Source organism: Quercus robur, chromosome 10 (genome assembly GCF_932294415.1).
Source record: "Quercus robur chromosome 10, dhQueRobu3.1, whole genome shotgun sequence".
Lineage (NCBI taxonomy): Eukaryota > Viridiplantae > Streptophyta > Magnoliopsida > Fagales > Fagaceae > Quercus > Quercus robur.
Window position 1 is genome coordinate 45,996,002 of NC_065543.1, and position 21,558 is coordinate 46,017,559.

At 33.0% G+C, this 21,558-nt stretch overlaps 1 long non-coding RNA gene across 4 annotated transcripts; it reads left to right on the forward strand.

Annotated features, from left to right (window-relative positions):
- Positions 1 to 15,339: 15,339 nt before the first annotated feature.
- LOC126703088 (uncharacterized) lies at positions 15,340 to 21,318 on the forward strand. Of its 4 annotated transcripts, none has more exons than XR_007647930.1 (5): positions 15,340 to 15,662; positions 16,151 to 16,250; positions 16,556 to 16,607; positions 16,739 to 19,575; positions 21,057 to 21,318. It is a non-coding gene; the product is annotated as an uncharacterized LOC126703088 (long non-coding RNA). The 4 variants fall into 4 exon arrangements; XR_007647931.1 differs by having other exon boundaries at positions 15,350 to 15,662; positions 16,739 to 16,799; positions 19,422 to 21,318; XR_007647928.1 differs by having other exon boundaries at positions 15,351 to 15,662; positions 16,739 to 21,318.
- Positions 21,319 to 21,558: the final 240 nt, after the last annotated feature.

The window sequence follows — 21,558 nt, forward strand, 5'->3', positions numbered from 1 at the left end:
TACTATATGAGGTAGCAATAGATTTAGGGTTAAATCAATTCTCTTATAGTAGATTTACTTTACTTTGAGGATAGTTAAGTCAAATTCTACCTAGATTTTTACCTTGAAACGGTTCGTTTCATTGATTTTCCTAAGTCATCGTATCGTAGTGTTATTTATTTTTTGCTGCTTTACATGATATGATATATGCTTGTTTAACCTAGATTTGAATAATAAATCTAATAATCACTTGGTTAATATATTAGGTTACACAATGTGCTTTAAGGGGTCTAAATGAACAAACAATATATAATAATAATAATAATAGGTGAAACTAAGAGAAACTCAAATTAGAATTCTAAATTAGAGTTCTAATTTTGCGTCATATGTCCTAAATTATTTATTCTTAAAGAGTTTTATTTGAGAATCAAATGTGAGACCACATTATAAATATTTATTCAAATGAGTTCTCAAGTACAAAAACCAAAGAGTCTAAAATAAATGAATAGTAAAAAAAAAAAAAGTGTTTCACAATAATAAATAAATAAATAAACATAAACAATTTACATTTTATACCTAATAATATATTTACAAATTTTTTTAAAGAGTTAACAAAATATATATAAAAATGATTATCAATAGTATTTAAATTATATATATATATAAATTATACTATATATCTTATTGTATATCTTTAAGTGTATCCATACATAAAGTTATCATGACTTTTGAGTGGAGTTGTGGTGTGTCTTTGTGTTAGAACCCCTTTCCCTCTCCCTTGTGTGTGTGTGTGTGTTTGTTTCTAAAAAAAAAAAAAGAATGGGTAATTGTCCCACATTGCTTAAGAGTGTGTTGTGTGTAGTATAACTTGCCCCACCCTCCCTTAAAAGTTACCATGGCTTTTGAGTGGAGTTGTGGTGTGCCTTTGTATTAGAACCCCTTTCCCTCTCCCTTGTGTGTGTGTGTGTGTTTGTTTCTCAAAAAAAAAAAAAAAGTGTATCCATACATATGCATGGAGTTACAAGTTACATTTGACTTTTTGTTGACCGCGTCTCATTGTGCGATGTGGCCACACAAATTAATGCCACATTTACATTTTAAAACACCGAAATATTGTGCCTTTTCGTTTAGTGGTTTATGTGAAAAGTTTTAGTCTTAAAAAGTAGTTATAGAAATTAAAAAAAAGAAAAACACTTCTTTAAAATTGTGACAAATCAACAAATAAGCCTTTTTTTTATTTTATTTTTTTATTTTTTGAAAAACAACCAACAAATAACCCAAATCAAATATTTTATATTTTTAGCCTCACCCTCACACAGAGTCTTTTGGGTTAAAATTGCAAATTTTAAAGTTCATTTGCGTTATAGTTACTGTTCGAAGTTAATTGGGAAACTGAGGAGAGAGACTGAATTTCGGCAATGACGTTGCCGAAATTCAGCCAAAAAAGAAGGAGAGAGAATAAGGATACCGAAATTCAACCAGAAAGCAGGAGAGAGGAGAGAGAATAACAAAAAAGTAGGAGAGAGGAGAGAGAATAACCAAAAAGCAGGAGAGAGGAGAGAGAATAACCAAAAAAATTTTGGGGGAAAAATTTTTTTTAGGAAAAATTTTTTTTTTTTTCCCCCACAATTTCGGTAATGCCATTGCCGAAATTGTTGGGGAAATTTTTTTTTTCCCCACAATTTCGGTAATCCCATTGCTGTTTTCGCTTTTATTTATTTATTTATTTATTTACATTTACGGCAACGTTATTGCCGAAATAGGGGGAAATTATTTAATTTTTCTTCAATTTCGACAATCCCATTGCTGTTTTCTCTTTTTATTTATTTATTTACATTTACGGCAACGCCATTGCCGAAATAGGGGAATAAATTTTTTTTTTAGCAATTGTGATAATGGTATTGTCGAAAATGGGAAAAAAAAAGTGGTTTCGAAATCTCTATAAGAGTAAAAAACAAGTTTCATGTCCATAATATTTTCACAATAAATCACATATAATTAGTTATTATTAGTTAAAAAAATTTGTGACAACTAATTGTGGCAATGACATTGCCAAAATAGGAAAAAAAATTTGTGGTAATACCATTGTTGAAATAGGGAGAAAAATAAAAGTGACAAACTACTTGAGGTAATTGCATTGTCGAAATAGAAAGAAAAAAAATTGGAAATACCATTGCCGAAATAAGGGAATAAATTTTTTTTTAGCAATTGTAACAATGGGATTGCCGAAAATGTGAGAAAAAAAGAGAGAGAAGAATTATGGCAATGGGATTTCCGAAATAGGAAAACAAATTTCGACAATTCCATTGACGAAAATGTGGGAAAAAAAAGAGAAAGAATTGGGGAAAAAAATTTTCCCTATTTGGATTACGGCAATAGCATTGCCGAAAATGTGAAAAAAAAAAGAAAAAAAAGGAGAAAAGGATTACGGCAACGGGATTGCCGAAATAGGAAAAAAAAATTTCCCCTGTTTCGGCAATACCATTGCAGTAAATGTAAATAAAAAATAAAAAAATAAAAAAAAAATAAAAGAAAAAGAGAAAAGGATTACAGCAATCCCATTGCCGTAATAGGAGGAAATATCTATTTCGGCAATAGCGTTGCCGTAAATGTAAATAAATAAATAAAAAGAGAAAACAGCAATGGGATTGCCGAAATTGAGGAAAAATTAAATAATTTCCCCCTATTTCGGCAATAGCGTTGCCGTAAATGTAAATAAATAAATAAATAAATAAATAAAATTAAAAAAAAAAAAAAAACAGCAATGGGATTGCCGAAAATGTGGAAAAAAAATAATTTTTTCCCCACAATTTCGGTAATGACATTGCCGAAATTGTGGGGGAAAAATTTTTTTTAGGAAAAAAAAATTTTTTTTCCCCACAATTTCGGTAATGCCATTGCCGAAATTGTTGGGGAAAATTTTTTTTTTCCCCCACAATTTCGGTAATGCCATTGCCGAAATTGTGGAGGAAAATTTTTTTTTTTTCCCCCACAATTTCGGTAATGCCATTGCCGAAATTGTGGAGGAAAATTTTTTTTTTTTTCCCCCACAATTTCGGTAATGCCATTGCTGTTTTCTCTTTTTTTTATTTATTTATTTATTTACATTTACGGCAACGCTAGTGCCGAAATAGGGGGAAATTATTTAATTTTTCCTCAATTTCGGCAGTGCCATTGCTGAAATTGTGGGAAAGAAAGGAGAAAAGGATTACGGCAATAGCGTTGCCGTAAATGTGAGAAAAAAGAAAAGAAAAGTACAAAAGGATTAAAAATAAAAAGGAGAGAAAACGGCAATTGGATTGCCGAAAATGTGGGAAAAAATAATTTCCCAATTTCGGCAGTGCCATTGCTGAAATTGTGGGAAAAAAAAAGAAGAAAAATTGTGGTAATGGTATTGTCGAAATAGGGGGAAAAAAATTTGTGACAAATTAATTGTGGCAATGGTATTATCGAAATAGGAAAAAAAATTTTGTGACAATCTAATTGCCGAAAATGTGAGAAAAAAAGAATTGTGGCAATGGTATTGCTGAAATAGAGGAGAGAGATATAAAAAAAGTACGCATATTATTCTTTCAATATATTTTTGACTGAACCAGTTTGGTTTGTCACGTTCTTTTAGAAATAGATAAGGATAGATTCAAGTACACTGGTACATTGAATCTTTTTCTAAAGTGCACGACTGGAAACAAAAACAAAAAAAAAGTACATAGATTCTTATAGAACGAAAAAATGACTGATGTGCACGCTGTAAACAAAAAAAACAAAGAAAGTACGGATTCTTACCATAGAAAAGAAAAAATGATTGATGTGCACACTATAAACCAAAAAAAGTAAAGAAAGTACCTAGATTCTTACAATATAGAAGAAAAAATTTATTGATGTGTACACAGTAAACCAAAAAAGCAAAGAAAGTACATATATTCTTACACTACGGAAAAAAAATGATTGATGTGCACGCTTTAAAAAAAAAACCAAAGAAAGTATATAGATTCTTACATGTACATGTACGTTGTAAACAAAAAAAAGCAAAGAAAGTAAACCAAAAAAGACAAAGATTCAATCAACCAATCACCTCAACTCCTCATCTCATTTGATTTTTATTCTCTGCAGAAAATATATCTTTAACGTGATTCTTTTTTGTCTATTCCTCATCTCATCTCACCTCATCTCCATTCTTTTTTGTCTGCTCCTCGTCTCATCTGACTTATATTCTCTGCAGAAAATAAATTTTACCACGCCTAAATCTTTCTTTTTTGTCTTTTTATTGTTCAATTGGTAATAAAAGAGAAGGGAAGTGCGAAGTAGAATTGCATCTCATCACAATTCCTCAAGCTGCAAAGTTATTCTTTTACTTTGTTTCAGTGTGCCACAACTAAGGATTGTAAGTTTTTTGTTAATGTAAGTTTTTTTGCTTTGCTTATTAACTTATAGCTCTAGAAATTAACAAATTTATTATTATTATATAAACATGTGCTTTGTAAATATTAGAAGCTAATACATTGTAAAATATTATGTATTGTTGTAATTGTAATTAATATTATTTGTATGCCTATGATTATGATAATTGTTGGTGTTGGTGTTGTTGTTGTTGCTCTTGTTATTCAAATTTTAGATTAATGAATTATTTTTTATGGTTATCTGATTGTGTGTTTTTTTTTTTTTTTTGCAAGTATCACTCTATAATTCTCACTCTTTTAGTTGGCATCACAATTGTGGTAAGCATCTCAATTATAGTTAATACTAATTATTGTGTGTATGATTATTTTTGCTAAAACTATTAATATTATTATTATTATTATTATTATTATTATTATTAAAAATTTTGCTTCATAAATCCTTTATTTGAGTTTCTTTCAATTTTGTTGTAGATATATTTGAAATGGAGCAACAATACCACATCTCTAATGATGCAATGAAAGGCAATGTACGTTGCAAGATCCAAATTTATTAATGTCCTAATAATATATACAATTATTCAATTTACATGAAAATAATTTATACATTAGCAATATAACATTGTATATTTTTTTTTAAAAAAAAAATTCAGGTTTCCACCTTACGAGTGCGACCTCAATCGTTTGCACCCCTCCCGCAGTTAGGCGAGCGTATCGCCCCATATTTGCATCAATGTAGATTATACCGTGTTACCCGCCTACCACATATAGATATTGATTGGAGTCTTATCACTTCTTTGGTAGAGCGATGGCAATGTAGTACCCATACATTTCACCTACCTAATTGTGAAATGACTATAACTCTACAGGATATAGCAATCCTTACAGGATTGCCTATTGATGGCAATGCAGTGTGCGGGCCAATAAATTTGACTTGGAGTACAGAATGTTGTAATTTACTTGGGGTGACACCACCTGAAACAGCATTGAAATTTGGTGGCCTTAAAATAACATGGGTAAGGGATACATTCTCAAACCTACCAGAGGGTGCCAATGCTATAACAACCCAACAGCATGCTAGGGCATACATGTTTCAGGTTTTGGCTTTACTATTTGGAAATAAGAGCCAAAGTAGATTGCATTGCTGCTTTCTCAAGCTGTTAGACGACTTTGGTGTAGCTGGGGAATATAGCTGGGGTAGTGCTACACTAGCTTACCTTTATAAAGAGCTGTGTACTGCTGCTATTAAAAAAAGCACGGGGATTGCAGGTCCTGTTTTCATATTACAATTATGGGCGTGGGAGCATCTTCCATATTTGACCCCAATTCCAATAAATCCAACAAATTTAAATGGCGACGACCCATACGGTTGCAGGTATAATATTTACTTTTTATTTCTATACAATTTTGTAATCCTTGATACTTCCAAACTCTAAATATTGTATGACAATCATTAATTGTGTATAGGTGGGATACCAAAAGAACATTCACTCATACACCAACGCATGTTTTGCGTTCATACCGTTCTAATCACGATACACATAATAATAAACAGGTAATATATCACAATGCATCAATGGTTAATTTACTAGTTATATTATTGTCTTGATTGATTATAACATAGTTATTGTAATTGGAATTGCAGGTTGTTTGGACACCATACGATAACTATATGCATCCATGGTGTCTTGCAGAAAGAAATATATGGACTACAACAGCGCCATTGCTGTGCTTCCAAATTGTAGAGTATTACCACCCAGAAAGAGTCATGCAACAGTTTGGGTTGTTGCAAAGATGTCCAAGGTGGCCTACAGACAATTTGGATAAATCTGTGCATTGTGTAAAGTTGACAGGAAAGTCCACTGTCAATTGGAGAAGGCAGCATAACCAATACTACCAGCGTTGGAATATGCGAGCTGAACTTCTAGTTGGAGATGACCATTTTGATTCAAGTGTGGACTACGCAACATGGTACTAGCAAAATGGTCACCTATTCACAACACCAGAGGCGGCTGCCCATATATGCCAGGTTATTATTTTAGCTTTTTCGATAATACTGCACTAATATTGATAACAAGTTATTTACACATCCAAATACTGCACTAATATTGATAACAAATTATTATTTTCACTTTTTCAATATTACTGCACTAATAAATGTTATTTTCCTTTTTCTGCGGTAGCAAACTGAGGTCAATAAAATGTTAAATTTAGCTGTTGCAAATCAACAGAGGAATGATTTCACAGCACAGCAAGTCCTTCCACCAATAGTAGAGGGCCTTACTCGACTGAAGTTATCAATGGAAGCAAATATTTCCTCCGTCCCTACTGAAAGGGTGACAAACTTCGGGCGACGATAAAGGTGCCAAGGAAGACAGCCGCAAACCTATACTGAAACCCACTCATCTACCTCTGCACAACGTGGACAATGCCGAAATGATGATGCCGGACCATCCACCTTCGCACAACACAATATGTACAGCTCTACCCAAGCTGGGCCATCAACATTTGCTGGTAATGAGCCAATCACCTTCAGTGAGTATAATCCAATTAATGTCAACGAGTATTGCATGAATTTATATCAACAAATTGGGTCATCCACTTCCATAGGACAAGGATTTGAGGGTTTGTTTAGCTATGACCATTATCCCCAACCTAATTCAACACCTCCCTCCTATCACCCATCGCCACCTCCATCTTATGCTGGGCAATACAATTATGGCCAAGATAGCCAGTACAACTATGATTTCTGCACACCACAACCTTCCCAACCACCCCCTCATGTTGGTGATTTTTGCACACCACAAAATACATGGGTATGTGCTCCAAACTCTGAAGAAGAGGCCTCTGTAACAGACTCTGAGGAAGATGCCTCAAATGAGGATAGTGGGGAAGATGCAGAAGATACCCAAGAGATGGAGGTGTCTTCAGATAATGAAGATGATGACTATGGTAATTATCAAACGGAGGTTGATATTAGAACACAGCCGAGGCGCATTGGGAGAAGTCCTGTGCAAGCACGAAGGTACCCACAACGAGAAAATAGGCATCCTCCATGTTGTGGAACGCAACAAAAATTGAATGTACCTCATCGTCGCAATCACTAATCAATGTAAAATGACTGTTTATTAAAAATATATTAAAGTATTATCATTATTTATGCATCATTATAGCAAAAAATATTATGCCTAAATAGTATACATAGCACATTATACTACTAACCGTAAGACCTTTGTGAAAACAAGAAATGTGTACATTTTTCCTTTGGTAAATCTTTTTTCCTTTGCATGATGGCTACTGTGGTGTACATTTTTATTTTCATTCTCCACAGCCTCTCTTCCAAACTCTTGTAAAAGTGTCAAAGACAAAAAAAAGTACATAGATTCTTATTCTCCACAGCTCTCGTACATTGATTCTTATTCTAAAGTGCACGCTGTAAACAAAAACAAAAAAAAGTACATAGATTCTTATAGAAGAAAAAAATTGACTGATGTGCACGTTGTAAACAAAAAAAAAAAAAAAAAAAACAAAGAAAGTATACAGATTCTTACAATAGAAAAGAAAAAATGATTGATATGCACACTATAAACCAAAAAAAAAAAAGCAAAGAAAGTATATAGATTCTTACAATATAGAATAAAAAAATGATTGATGTGCATACTATAAACAACAATAAAGTATATAGATTCTTACAATACCGAAGAAAAAAAATGATTGATGTGTACACTGTAAACCCAAAAAAGCAAAGAAAGTACATAGATTTTTACAATATAGAAGAAAAAAATTGATTGATGTACACGCTGTTAACAAAAAAAAAAAAAAGTAAAGAAAGTACATAGATTCTTACGTGCACGCTGTGAACAAAAAAAGCAAAGAAAGTAAAAAAAATAAAACAAAAAGTCAATCAACCAATCACTTCAACTCCTTATCTCATCTGGTTTGTGGCAATGACATTGCCGAAATAGAGGAGAGAGATATAAAAAAAAAAAAAAGTACGCATATGAAAAAAAGTACCCTATAAGGATAGATTCAAGTACAATGACATTGCAAAGATTCTTTTCAGTATTTGTGGCATTGCAGAGATTCTTTCAGTATTTTTTTGTTGCCGAAATAGTGGAGAGAGATTGATAAAAAAGTACACATATAAAAAAAAGTACCCTATAAGGATAGATTCAAGTACAATGGCATTGCAGTGGCATTGCAGAGATTCTTTTAGTATTTGTGACATTGCAGAGATTCTTTCAGTACTTTTTTGACCGAAGGAGTTTTGTTTGTCATGTTCTTTTATGGTAAAAGTACCCTATAATGTCACTGAATTTAACTGATATGAAACTTGCATCCTATTTAAACAGTACTAATGTCACTGAAATTTCCACCGTTCTTATTTTCTACTCTTTTTCCCCTATAAATTCCATCAACCTTCTTCTCCACTCTTGTTCCCCTCATAATTTTACCAACCATTTTCAAATCATGCGTGCCATATATTCTACAAACAACTATAAGTAACAACACTTGCAAATATCTATCCGTTCGTTATCTCTTAGAAGGTGAGTTATATTTCTTAAGTAGTTACTTTTCTTTTTATAATATTCATGTTGATATGTTTTAGGGGCATAGCTAAGCATGAAAATCTTTTTTTTGTTAAATTATTTGTTCATGCAAATCTTGTTTCTGTATTATGTGTTTTGCAACATGAACTGATTTTTATGATATGTTTTAAATTATTTATCCATGAATTCTTGCCTAAATTTCAAAATTGACGTATATTTCCTTAAAGAAATACTTAGTTTATTAGCCTATAATATACACGTATGTTTAATACTATTATTATCAGTGAATATTTTGAATGGATTACCTTCTTGTATTGCATTGTAATGGTTGTGTTGTGTTAATTTATTAATACTATTATTATGCTTTACTGTAGATGGCAGAAAAGTTGTTCATTTTTCTCATCCATTCCGGTGGAATAATTAAACATGGAGAAAATGGGGTTTATTACGAAGGGCCACCTCCTTCTATGCTTCCATTAAGCCGGGGTGTTACATTTGAAGATCTATGTGATAGAGTAGCATCCACGCTTCATATAAACAGAGAAGATTCAAAATTGACTATTTGGTATAGATTTCCATTTCAATGTCATCCACATCCTGTGACTTACCAGCAAGTTTTGGTAGCAGATGATAATGGTGTCAACGCAATATTCGATATGTTAGACCGCCAATATGGATTTGTAGGTGCAGAGTTATACGTGGGTGTAGAGCCTATAAGAAGCCACCGAGATGTTTTCCCCATTCGATATGCCAACGAAGGACCGAGTGCATCGTTTAGTTATTCACATGGCGGGCACTTCCATGATCCATATGCCACTCATATTGGTCATTATTCTCAAGATGCGGCTCATTCTCCAATCAACATTGGCGGTGCTAACTATCATTCTCCATATACCCATGTTGCAACTGAGGACCAACATGTTCCTTCTCGGCCAATTTCCAACAGTGATGCTGACTATGATAATCCAACTGAGCATGTCACACAAGAGACTACTTGTTTTGAGTTTGAAGCTCAGTATGACCAAACCGCCTCTCAGAGAGCTGCTAATGATCCTAATGATACACATCGCATAGCTGCTACTACTGAAAATGCGGTCTATACATTATCAGAAAGGATGCGGACTATGGATAGTGATGACCAACTTGATGACGATGAGGTCCTTGATGATATTGGAGATGAACAGGAGCCTCCAAATGAAGGTAATCATGAAAGCAGTCCAACTATGGGAGTCCATCAACCTTCATCACTAAGCTTTTCACAGAACATGTGGGATAATATAATTGATCCAACCCCACCATTTGAAAAGCCCACTCAGAGTATTTGGGACCCTACCCAAGAGTTTTATGTGGGCTTGCTTTTTGCCGATAAGGATGAACTACAAGCTGCTGTTAAACGCTATCACATCAAGAGGAACCAAACATTTTGTGTAAGAGAGTCAGATCCAGAATGTTGGTCTGTAAGGTGCAAAAATTGTTCTTGGCGTCTTCGAGCATGCTTCCGGGCTACATATGAGTTGTTTGAGGTTAGGAAGTACAATGGTCCACACACATGTACAGAGTCTATGCTCACACAAGATCACGAGCAATTAGACACCCATGTTATTGAGAAAGAGTTGAGGGATGTTGTCAAAAATGATCCAACCATAAAGATTGCTTCACTTCAACAGACTCTTTACAATAAGTACCAATACAGGCCTTCTTATTTCAAGGTGTGGGAGGCAAAAGAGAAAGCAATTGGTAGAGCGTTTGGTGATTGGGACAAATCTTACCAATTATTGCCAAAATGGTTGAAAGCTTTGACTGTTTCAAACCCGGACAGCAGGGTTATTTGGAGAACAATACCTGCTACTATGCCAGGCTGTGCGATATTCGAGAGAGTGTTCTGGGCTTTTGGTCCATCAATTGAAGGTTTTCAACATTGTAGGCCAGTGATTAGTATAGATGGAACTTTCCTATATGGTAAGTATAAAGGTACGTTACTGATTGCATCAACTTGGGATGGTGACAACAGACTTTTTCCACTTGCCTTTGCCATTGTGGAGAAGGAAACTGATGATAGCTGGTATTGGTTTTTGCGTTGTATTCAGATTAATGTCACTAATCGAGAAGGGTTATGTGTCATATCTGATCGTCATCCTGGTATAATGGCAGCGATACGGACTATATGTCAATCAACATGTTGGTATCATCGTTTTTGCCTTCGCCATGTGGCTAGCAATTTCAATCAACAAATTGGGAATAAAAACTTGAAGGCTATGGTAATGTGGGCAGGCATGGAGAATCAGTTACGAAAGTATCAAATCACCAGGGATAGAATTACTCAATTAAGTGCAGATGGTGAGAAGTATTTAAGGGAAATGCCGGTGGAAAAGTGGACGTTAGCATACGATGGTGGACATCGTTATGGGGCAATGACCACAAACTTGTCTGAAAGCTTCAATGGAATTCTAAAGAGTGCTAGAAATCTGCCCATAACTGCATTAGTTGAACTTACATACTATCGTTGTGTCGTCTACTTTGCCGATCGGTATACTAAGGCATGTGCAGAGGTTACTGCCGGTGAACGCATTACAGCCTATGCAAAGAATAAATTCAATAAATGGGAAAAAAAGGCACCAAAGCATTCAGTTACCGTGTTCAGTCATGAAGATGGTCTGTTTGAAGTCAGAACACCAATAAACCCTAACTCTGCATATAGGGGTAATCATCGTCATGAGGTAAATTTGAGGCAGAACACTTGTAGTTGTCAAAAATGGCAGGTTTATAAGATTCCGTGCTCACATGTCATTGCCGTGTGTAAATATCAAGGCATCTCTGCAATGCGATATATCGACCGTTGCTACCATTTGGAAGAACAAGTTGCTTGTTATGCACCTAGATTTCGCATAGTTCCGAACAGTGTACATTGGAATGAGCCTAATTTCCCGGTCTTGTATCCTAATGTCAAGTTGCGCCGTGAAAAAGGTCGACCAAGAACAACTCGGCTTCGAAATGAAATGGACGAAGGGGCAGAGCATCAACCAAGGCCATTGTGTAGTCTCTGTAGGCAAGAAGGCCATAATAGAAGAACATGCCCCACTCGAACTGTGGTTGGCTCCACTAGTGGCTAAACTGAATGACCCAACATAAGTATTCAATCTACTTCAATGGATTGGTTGGACTGTTGTTTTTTTTTTTTTAATTATGTTTTTAGGAGTTGGACCATATTGTTAGTTTGTATTATTTGAAAGAACATGGTACTAATTCCATATGCTATGATGTTTTCTAGCACTGCAAGTTAGATTGGGGTGTACGCTTATTTATTTTGTGTCTGTGTGTGTCTATATATTGAGATGAGGAGTAGACAAAAAAGAATCATGTTGGAGATGAGACGAGGAGCAGACAAAAAAGAATGGAGATGAGGTGAGATAAGATGAGGAGTAGACAAAAAAGAATCACGTTAAAGATTTAGGTGTGGCAAAATATATTTTCTGCAGAGAATAAAAATCAAATGAGATGAGGAGTTGAGGTGATTGGTTGATTGAATCTTTGTCTTTTTTGGTTTACTTTCTTTGCTTTTTTTTGTTTACAACGTACATGTAAATGTAAGAATCTATGTACTTTCTTTGTTTTTTTTTAAAGCGTGTACATCAATCATTTTTTTTTCCGTAGTGTAAGAATATATGTACTTTCTTTGCTTTTTTGGTTTACTGTGTACACATCAATAATTTTTTTCTTCTATATTGTAAGAATCTAGGACTTTCTTTACTTTTTTTGGTTTATAGTGTGCACATCAATCATTTTTTCTTTTCTATGGTAAGAATCCGTACTTTCTTTGTTTTTTTTGTTTACAGCGTGCACATCAGTCATTTTTTCGTTCTATAAGAATCTATGTATTTTTTTTTTGTTTTTGTTTACAGCGTGCACTTTAGAAAAAGATTCAATGTACCAGTGTACTTGAATCTATCCTTATCTATTTCTAAAAGAACGTGACAAACCAAACTGGTTCAGTCAAAAATATATTGAAAGAATAATATGCGTACTTTTTTTATATCTCTCTCCTCTATTTCGGCAATACCATTGCCACAATTCTTTTTTTCTCACATTTTCGGCAATTAGATTGTCACAAATTTTTTTTCCTATTTCGACAATACCATTGCCACAATTAATTTGTCACAAATTTTTTTCCCCCTATTTCGACAATACCATTACCACAATTTTTCTTTTTTTTTTTTTTTCCCACAATTTCAGCAATGGCACTGCCGAAATTGGGAAATTATTTTTTCCCACATTTTCGGCAATCCAATTGTCGTTTTCTCTCCTTTTTATTTTTATTTTTTATTTTTAATCCTTTTGTACTTTTTTTTTTCTCACATTTACGGCAACGCTATTGCCGTAATCCTTTTCTCCTTTCTTTCCCACAATTTCAGCAATGGCACTGCCGAAAATGAGGAAAAATTAAATAATTTCCCCCTATTTCGGCAATAGCGTTGCCGTAAATGTAAATAAATAAATAAATTAAAAAAAAATAGAAAACAGCGATGGCATTACCGAAATTGTGGGGGAAAAAAATTTTTTTTTTCCTCCACAATTTCGGCAATGGCATTATCGAAATTGTGGGAAAAAAAAAATTTTCCCCAACAATTTCGGCAATGGCATTACCGAAATTGTGGGGGAAAAAAAATTTTTTTTTCCTAAAAAAAATTTTTCCCCCACAATTTCGACAATGTCATTACCGAAATTGTGGGGGAAAATTTTTTTTTTTCCCACATTTTCGGCAATCCTATTGCTGTTTTCTTTTTATTTATTTATTTATTTATTTACGGCAACGCTATTGCCGAAATAGGGGGAAATTATTTAATTTTTCCTCAATTTCGGCAATCCCATTGCTGTTTTCTCTTTTTATTTATTTATTTACATTTACGGCAACGCTATTGCCGAAATATAGGAAATTATTTTTCCCCAATTTCTTTTTATTTATTTATTTATTTATTTACATTTACGGCAACGCTATTACCGAAATAGATATTTCCTCCTATTACGGCAATGGGATTGGTGTAATCCTTTTCTCTTTTTCTTTTCTTTTTTATTTTTTTATTTTTTTATTTTTTATTTTTTATTTACATTTACGGCAATGGTATTGCCGAAACAGGGGAATTTTTTTTTTCCTATTTCGGCAATCCCGTTGCCGTAATCCTTTTCTCCTTTTTTTTCTTTTTTTTTTTTCACATTTTCGGCAATGCTATTGCCGTAATCCAAATAGGGAAAATTTTTTTCCCCAATTCTTTCTCTTTTTTTTCCCACATTTTCGTCAATGGAATTGTCGAAATTTGTTTTCCTATTTCGGAAATCCCATTGCCATAATTCTTCTCTCTTTTTTTTTCTCACATTTTCGGCAATCCCATTGTTACAATTGCTAAAAAAAATTTTATTCCCTTATTTCGGCAATGGTATTTCCAATTTTTTTCTTTCTATTTCGACAATGCAATTACCTCAAGTAGTTTGTCACTTTTATTTTTCTCCCTATTTCGACAATGGTATTACCACAAATTTTTTTTCCTATTTTGGCAATGTCATTGCCACAATTAGTTGTCACAAATTTTTTTAACTAATAATAACTAATTATATGTGATTTATTGTGAAAATATTATGGACATGAAACCTGTTTTTTACTCTTATAGAGATTTCGAAACCACTTTTTTTTTCCCATTTTCGACAATACCATTATCACAATTGCTAAAAAAAAATTTTATTCCCCTATTTCGGCAATGGCGTTGCCGTAAATGTAAATAAATAAATAAAAAGAGAAGACAGCAATGGGATTGTCGAAATTGAAGAAAAATTAAATAATTTCCCCCTATTTCGGCAATAGCGTTGCCGTAAATGTAAATAAATAAATAAATAAAAAAAAGAGAAAACAGCAATGGGATTACCGAAATTGTGGGAAAATTTTTTTTTTTTCCTCCACAATTTCGGCAATGGCATTACCGAAATTGTGGGGAAAAAAAAAAAATTTTCCCCAACAATTTCGGCAATGACATTACCGAAATTGTGGGGAAAAAAAAAATTTATTTCCTAAAAAAAATTTTTCCCCCAAAATTTTTTTGGTTATTCTCTCTCCTCTCTCCTGCTTTTTGGTTATTCTCTCTCCTCTCTCCTACTTTTTTGTTATTCTCTCTCCTCTCTCCTGCTTTCTGGTTGAATTTCGGTATCCTTATTCTCTCTCCTGCTTTTTTGGCTGAATTTTAGCAACGCTATTGCCAAAATTCAGTCTCTCTCCTCAGTTTCCCAATTAACTTCGAACAGTAGCTATAATGCAAATTAACTTTAAAATTTGCAATTTTAACCCAAAAGACTCCCCTCACACACGTTCACCAAAACTTTACTCCCTATTAAAAAAAAAAAACACACCGTTTCAGCTCTTTTAACTGTCTCTTTATTTATTTTCAACTTCACTTCAATTTTGCCTCTGCCCATTTTTCCTCTGCGAGAAGAAACTCTGTGAAGTGAGATAGGACAAAGGATTGTCTCCACTAGCCTGCCGCCGTCACACGGCGGAACCGCTGCCGGTGAAATTGTCTTCATTTGTTTTTCCCTTTCAATCCACCGTCAAGCATAGAACCTCTACCCTCTACCCCTCTCTCAAATGCAGACCCAAGTTATTTCGCAGAAAGCTTGCAAGGGCATGATCATGGGTACCAACGTTTTCAATCTCCGACCCGGCCTCCATATCAGACCATTCTCTCTCGGTTTTTCTCAGGTTTTCCTTTATTGGTGTTTTTAATTGGCTTTACTTTTTGTATGCAATTTTGTTAATCAAATGGTTTGATAAAATCGTATGTCTTCATAGTGGGTTTGTGTAATTGTGTTTGAAATTGTAATTTTAAGATGGATTTGCTTGATTTTGATTGCTTGAATTTATTTGTTAAAAAGAATTTTCCACAATGATACTCTTTGGGGGTTAGTTTTATTACTTTTATTTAAACTAAGTGATATTTGAATTATGGTAGAATTTCATGGTGAGGTTGTGTTTCAAATTGTAATTTTCAATTTGGCTTGCTTGATTTTGAGTGCTCAAACTTTTTTATTTCCTGCAACAACAATTTTTCCATACAAGTTTTACCCTATTTGCAAGCAAAGCCCCAAAGCAAGAAAAACTTCTTTGATTGTTATTGACTGCTTAGTTTTGATTTAGGTATTTAGCCTAGATTTCGTTTTGATAAAGGTTTATGTGTTGTGGCCTATTAGAGAAGAACCAGTTATGAGGAGACGTAAGGAATATAGAGATTGTGGCTCATGTTGATCCTAGAAAGACATCTTTGGTTGATTCTATTTTAAACAAGCAAAGGTAATAATTCCTTAATGATTTTCCTCTGCATAATTTGCCACATTGATTGGTTGTACTGAAATTTTTCTAAGAAAATTGATTTCCATCTAGACTAGAGGGTGGCAATCAATCATAGGGTTTCAAAGTATAACACTAGTGTCCAACTACAAGTTGTCTCCGTTACTCTTTGTTCACTATTGTGAACCCTGTGTATTTTTCCTGCTATTCCTTTTTTAATAATATTTTCTTTCTTACCTATCAAAAAAAAAAAAAGTGGTCTCTGTTACCCCCAAACTGAAAACCTAACAAAGACCTACAATACACAGGAAAATCTTATGATTCAATTGCTTCCTTCTCTACCAGATTGCTTGCTATTAGGTATGTTTCTTCTCCTCCTTCTCTTTTCTCTAAATTTATTTATTTAGTTTTGTTTTACCACTGATTTCAAGATCAGGTATTAAGTTTAAGGATCTCTTGCTTCTATTTTTTTCCTTTTTGATTGATTTCAGTCCCAAAAAAATTCCCACAAAATCCCCTAAGCAAAAGCCAAGGGCTGTCTTTTTCAAGTGGGTTTGTATTTCTTATTCGAATATCAATTGTGGGAATTATTGTTGGTTGAAGATTGGTAATAAGCATTGGTTTCTAGGATCATTTATGAGAAACCCAAATAGATTTTTTGTTGTCTTTTGTTTGATTCTTTGTTTTGTTTGATTTGTGTTGAGTTAAGGAATTGTTTTAGTTTCTCTATTAATCCTTTGGGATATCATATAAACTTCAATTTATTATTATTATTTTTTTGGCTTATGAATATTGATACAGGAAAAAACTGCCAATTAATGAGGAAAAACAAGGCAAATGTGATGTAGTAAGAAAATGTGGGTGTGGTCGTAAGAAAATGTTTGCTCTACTCTCTGTCCTCTTCTACTACACTCAAATATCTAACCCAAGTATAGTTTTTTTGTTATCTTTTTTATTACCTGATTTGTTTTAAAAAAAATTCCCAGTAGCAGTTTAGGTGGTTTGATGTTGGTTCCTTAAATTTTTACTTTATGTATCAATATGTTTTTGATTTGTGAATTCCATTATTCTAAATATGTCTTAGATATTGGAAATTATGGTTCCCTTTATTTTCAACACCGGTAGATTAACCAAGTTCTATTTCTTGGTTATATCTGCTAGGAGTTCGACAAAATGCCTCTAAGAGCAGCCGGTATTACTTGGCATTTTTGCATCTACATAACTTTAAAGCCTGTACATGTGTTGGTATACTAGTATAGATGAACTGTTATAAACTATTTGATGATTTCCCTCTAAGTTCTATATTTATGTTTAATATCTTAGACGTTGTTACATTCTGCTTTATGTAGATTGCGGATGTGCTGACTTGGGTTGGAATACTGGAAAGTTAATTGTTTGGACTATTTGATGTGCTTATTCCCACTACTTTTAATTTATGTTAGGATTGTTCATTTTTGGTTTTATGCTATATTCTAATGTTGAAATTTTCATTATAAATAGGTATAAATCATGTCAGATGTCAAAACTCGTGTAAATTAGTCCTCAAACCTCAGTTGGTTGCAGCTTAACTGTAATGAGGAGGTGGCAAGTCAGTTGGTTTACATGGTTTTTTTGCAATTGATAGATCATGACCCAATTTGCATATAAGCACGTGACAATAGAGTTAGGATTTCACCTGAGGTAGTTCAGTTTTATTAATATAGCACTTAATTGCAACATATTTGGATTTAGAAAAATGCAAGGGTGTTTAGTGGCAAAGTATTATAAGAGGAGGTTATGCCGTATTTGTTCAATTGTAATGTGTTTAGTTTGTCATGGGTGTAATTTTTGGGTGGATTCATGTTATAGTCATTTTAATACTATTTTATCAAAAAGTTGTTCTCTTTCCAAGTTTTTGTTTTCTTTTCATATTAAGTCACGTTTTCTCTTTATAATGTTAGGTATAAAGAAAAAGGCAAGTTAAATTCTACTACAATTCTCTAATATGCCAATAGACCTTCGCATCGCTATGCTTTTTGTTGTTGCTCGTTGGAATCATCATTTAACTTTGCCTTGATGTAAAAATTACATTACATAGTACAAAAATACAATTCATCTGTAAATCAGTTTTTGTAATATAAATTTTAGGTTATTTATGATGGATAAAACTGTAGCGGTCATTGATCTGGGCATAGAACAGAGCCTTGAAGTTGAGTTTTAATTATGTGTCTTCAATAAGGTTTTCTATCAATTTATGGATTTCAATTCTTAACTAATGCGGGAGACGCAAGAAGATTATTATTTAGTATTATTTATGTTTGCAAGTCAATTGTATTTTTATATTTTAGGTCCTATTAGTTTATTGGACTATTAGTATTTTAATTTGGAAGCAAGGTTATTTCTGTAATAAGGCAATTAGGATTTCCTAGCCAATTAGAACTAGGGTTTAGCAATCCTTTATAAGCAACCTATTGTACTCTTTGAGGAGATAGTTGATGTTTTGATGAATGAAAAAAATGGCCGTTTGGTCTTTCCTTGGTCTGGTGTTGACTCCAGGTCTAGCCCAGGTGCTGACTCCTAGTGGTTTCCTCACTTGGTGCTGACTCTAGGTCTGCCCTAGGTACTGACTCCTAGGTCATATCCCTTTATTTTTCCATTGTTTAGTTTTATTCTGGTTGTCCTGTGTCATTAACCCTTTTTCTTCTCTATTTTTTTTTGGTTGAAGTCAAGGAAACACTTATAGAAAATCCAATTCTATAGGTTTTGTAAGAAAATATTGTGGATATGGAAGAGTTTCGTAGTGGAGATAGTATTGATTTAATGGTTTATTTTTTTTGTGTGTTTTTGAAAGGCCTAAGAGTCGGCCTGGTGATCAATTTATTTGGCTGAAAAATTAATTTATATTGATGTAGATTGTGGTTTTAGAATTTTCAGTGATATATATGAGCTGTTTGTTGTAGATAGTTTTGTTTATGGGGTTCAATAAAAATTTTAGGCACAGTTGATTTGATGCTAAATAGCTATTGGGTTTTGTTTTAGAAAATCTTTAGATTTTTGTTGTTATTGTGATTTGACTTTTTTTTCTTCTTCTTTGGGTTGATGCTGATTACTATCTTGATTTAATTGAAATAGTCTTGAAACACACATATTTTACTCAGCGAGGTGTTATACTGATAGCATATATTATTGATAAAGCATTGGAGCTTGCAGCACGATCTAGAGATAGTAATGGTCAATGGGTTAACGCTGTGGGGTAACTGCCAATACTCCCACTTGGACCTTTAAGGGAGCCTTTGAGTTGACTGCACTGAAACAGGTAGATGTTGCTGTCAGCGATAATGCAGATCTGGTATGCAACATGACTAACCTTTTTCAGTTTCCCTTTTTAAGTAATTTTGCTTCAATGGACATTGCTCATTTTGATCGGCATGTATTTAGCTACTTGAATTCTGTCAGATGCAAACTTACATTTAAAAATAATTGGTATGCTATTGAAATAATTGAGGTTAAAGTTTAATCTTGGGTTTAAGACAATGTCATATCTATGCAGATAATCTTTTACTCTAATTTTCCCCCTAATAATAAAGCAACATTTTTGCAGTTTTGCATGTGTAAATTTTAGGTTATTTATGATGGGTAAGATTTAAAATTGTAGTGGTCATTGATCTGAGCATTTTTTTGATATGAGTAGGAGGTTTAAAGTTTTAGAACTTTTACCCTAGTCTTTTCATAATTTTGCTTGGAGTCAAAGTGGTATGCGTTTACTTTTGAGAATATTATTTCCTTAGTAATTTCTAGATATTGATGTGAAAGCAATTTAAGTAGTTGTCTCTATTTAATGCTGCTTTTATTTGCTTATATCCCACTTTGAACACCATTTATTTTTTTTAAATTATTAGTTTATTGCATACCTTGTGTTGGTTTTACAACTAACGCTTGACGGTTAGTTTTATGTCATTAGTGTGTTGCCTAAGTTTTTGATGATAGATGTGTCTATTTCTACTAACAGTTTCTATGGATAGCAGAGTATGCTTGGATTAGCAACCTATATACTACTCTGTATATTGTTGTGATTGGTGACATTAAGTAACAACCATATCTTAACATCAATTATATACTATTTTGTTCTACCAAATAAAATTACTAATTTGAGTTGTCTGTCTTTGTCATAGGGGTTAGTTAGTCTATTGATTGGCTTTCATTTTGTCACTATTGAAACCAAACTAAATGTCATATATTTTTCCTGGTATTTTTTTTTAATTTAAAATTTTGTGCATTAAATATTGTTAAAATATTATAAATTTTCTTTAACAAATATGATCTAGGTTTGGGTATTTTCTTGGGATAGATTATGATTTAGGCCTTTGGATTAGATAAAGGTATAAAGGTTAGATTTGGTTATGTTTTAGATATTTATTTGTGTTAGATTTTGTTTGGTTCACTAAACCATGTGACTAGCTTCAAAATTGTACATACCGTGTGTAATGCAACTGAGAAGGATACATATTAAGTCAACTTTACATACATACTAAACAAATAGTAGTTATGGAAATAAACATTACCCTTATGAACTCTAAGTGCAATAGAGATATTTACCATTGCAATAAACATCACCATTATTTGTGTTGCCTTTGATTCCATCTGGAATTCACCGATTTTTTGTAGATAAGCTTTGGCTTTGCTGAAAATTTTTTCATCTAATAAAATGGTCCAATTTGATATGATCTTTTGTACTAATTTCTTAAATAAGTGATTGTGTCTAATGTTTAACCAAATTATTTGACCCATGGAAGATTGGGGCTATATCTAATCTCTATGTTGGTGTTTCAGCTCTACATGAAGTTGCAAGCAAGTTCATTTTATAGATATCATATCATATGCCAAGGCTTTGCATCTTCAAGGAATTGTTTTTTCCTGTTGGATCTAAATGCAAAAAATGTATTATTGTGTAGTTATATTTCTTTTCCACTTGCTGTAGTGTGCATATATTGCACATTTTTATCTGAAATTGTTGCTGCTTTCTGCGCAAAGATTTTTGTAATGTTTTGATTCAAGAAGTGGTACAAATTCAAAATATTGTTATCTTCCTTCAGCAGTTTGCATACAGTTATATTTTTACTCAATTTTATTCACTTTCAAATAAATGTACTTTCAAATAAAATAATTGTATTTAAATTTTATTTACTAATCTCATGCATAGCACGGGTTAGCGACTAGTGTGTGTGTGTGTATATATATATATATATATACATATATAAAATTGAAGCTTCTGGAACTCTCACAATTTTTTACGTCACCACAATATTTAAATAAAATTATTTTTGTTTAATCC